This window comes from Prionailurus viverrinus, chromosome F2, assembly GCF_022837055.1.
Source record: "Prionailurus viverrinus isolate Anna chromosome F2, UM_Priviv_1.0, whole genome shotgun sequence".
Taxonomy (NCBI): Eukaryota; Metazoa; Chordata; class Mammalia; order Carnivora; family Felidae; genus Prionailurus; species Prionailurus viverrinus.
Genome location: NC_062578.1, coordinates 39,468,946 through 39,471,229, shown reverse-complemented (window position 1 = coordinate 39,471,229; position 2,284 = coordinate 39,468,946). Strand labels below are relative to the sequence as shown.

The 2,284-nt window shown below is 38.0% G+C and overlaps 1 non-coding gene across 1 annotated transcript; it reads left to right on the top strand.

The window, feature by feature from the left end:
* The first annotated feature begins 310 nt into the window (after window positions 1-310).
* On the top strand, window positions 311-415 carry LOC125156818 (U6 spliceosomal RNA). Its single transcript, XR_007148796.1, has one exon. It is a non-coding gene; the product is annotated as a U6 spliceosomal RNA (small nuclear RNA).
* The last annotated feature ends 1,869 nt before the right edge of the window (window positions 416-2,284 follow it).

Here is a 2,284-nt window from a genome sequence, read left to right as displayed (position 1 = left end):
ACTACCCTCTGAGTCAAGGAAGAGACAGGCATGATTTTGCACTGTCTTTTGGAACATAGTCTACTGAGGCAAGTATTTACAAGTTTCATGACGCTCAGATCCCACGTCTTAAATACGCTTCTGAATTAAAATGGGGCAACTAATACTTGCATTCTTCCTTACTTGCTCTTCCAAGGTTGAAGGGGGAAAAAAAATGCCTTCAAGTAATTTTTCGTATTCACAAGTTATCATGATGAAAAGTACATTTCTGTGGAACTGGTTTAACCCTGGCCATGCGTTACGGAAATAGCATGTAAACAGCTCTTCCTGGGCTCGCTTCGGCGGCACATACACTAAAATTGGAAAGATACAGAGAAGATTAGCATGGCCGCGGCTCAAGGGTGACACACAAGTTCGTGAAGTGTTCCATATTTAAAATACATAAATGAATAAATAAATAAATAAAAAGTAAATTAAAAAGGAAACAGCCCTTCTTTCTCATTGCGTGGAAAGGAAGGGCCATAATTGTGCGGCTCTGGGGCGTAAGGATACTAAACAGAACCTCACGTCTTTAAAAAGATCAGTGCTGGTTTATGACTATATTACCGTAGTTGGCAAAACCATAATTGCAGAAGGATGAGGAGGAGTTTATAAAACTGGTATCTCATAATTTCGTATGCATACAGCTTTCCGTCCCCCTTTTCTCCTTATATTTTAAAATAATCTTTAAAAACATAAATCGTTTGATCCTTAAAAAAGGAAACATAAAGAGTCTTTGAATTTCCAGCTCTGCTGTCCTATATTTAGCAACAGTGGTTTACCACTCCCTTACATAATAATGTAAGATTTGCAACACTAAGCAAACCTACCAAGGAACAGCTATCCATAGACCCTGTTAGATTTTCGTGTCTGAGCCGGATACCAGTTTTTACCACTTGTATTTTTCACAAAATGTTAACTCTAGCATGCTGACACTTTTATATTATATATTTTCAATTAGCTTTATGATGCAGTCTTTCTTAGTCTTTCAATTTTTTAATCTTATGGTCATATAATATTCTCATACATTGCTATTCCATAATTTCCTTGACCATTACTCTAATCATGACTCCGTTTGTTTCGATATTTCTTGTCTTCAACATTTTGTTTCTACAGACACCTCTGAAAAAGCAATGCCTTTAATTTGTCACCTTCAATAAATGCCAAATAGTGGTGTCACAAGTTTCGAGTAGTTACAAATCTCACTTATTTCCTTGTAAATGCTGATATTTTTCTTCTTCTTTTTAATATTTATTTATTTATTTATTTGGAGAGACAGAGCACGAGTGGGAGAGGGGCAGAGAGAGAGGGAAACACAAAATCTGAAGCGGCCTCCAGGCTCTGTGCTGTCAGCACAGAACCCAACTCGGGGATTGAATTCTGCAAAATCACGACCTGAGCCCAAGTCGGACACAACTGAGCCAGGAGCCCCTGACATTTTTTTCTTCTTAAAATATGCTTCAAACTTTTTCCTTTTTGTCTTTTTTCATCATTTTTTTTTTGGTGTTTTTTCCTTTACTGAATCTTTGTATTTCTTCCCATATCTTTAGGCTGCAGATGTCCCTAGAGACCTGTCACCATTTCTCCTGTCTGCAACTAATTTGTGTCACCAATTTCTTTTTGACTTGGATGTCATGTGAAGTTCAATTGTTTCTGATATTCACAAGAATAAAGCTATAAAAATGTTCACAACTTGCATAAACTTCTCAAAACATCGCATGCAAATACACACCCATCTTCAAAGGAGCTACCATAGAAGATTTTTATTTTGGTTCAGAGATCACACCATTATGCAAAGTATTTTTCTTATTTTGGAATTTCCTTGGAAATCAGCTGATTTCTCTTATAATTACAACCAAGACGTATTATTCAGAATGATTACCCTCTTTGTTTTCCAACAATTAGCAGTGCAATACTTTTAACTGGTTGCGATTTTATCGTCAAATGCAAAAATTTGAAGACTGACACACATTCTTTGACGTTCCTTCCACCAGAAGTTAGGGCCTGTGTCCCCTCCCCATGAATATGGATAGGCTCTCTAATTGCTTTGACCAGGAGAATATGGTGGAAGTGACAGACGCTCTTCCAGATTCCAAGCAAGCCATGAGAAACTGAAGTTTCCGGTTTTTTCCTCTTGTAAAACGCAGTAGTGAACTCTTGCGTTGCCGCGTGAATGGCCAGCTATGCTGAGCCCACCCAGATGTGGAGAAGCCCAAACTAGGTACGTGGAGATGTTGTAGAGAGAAAGAGACACGCCCAGCTCTTC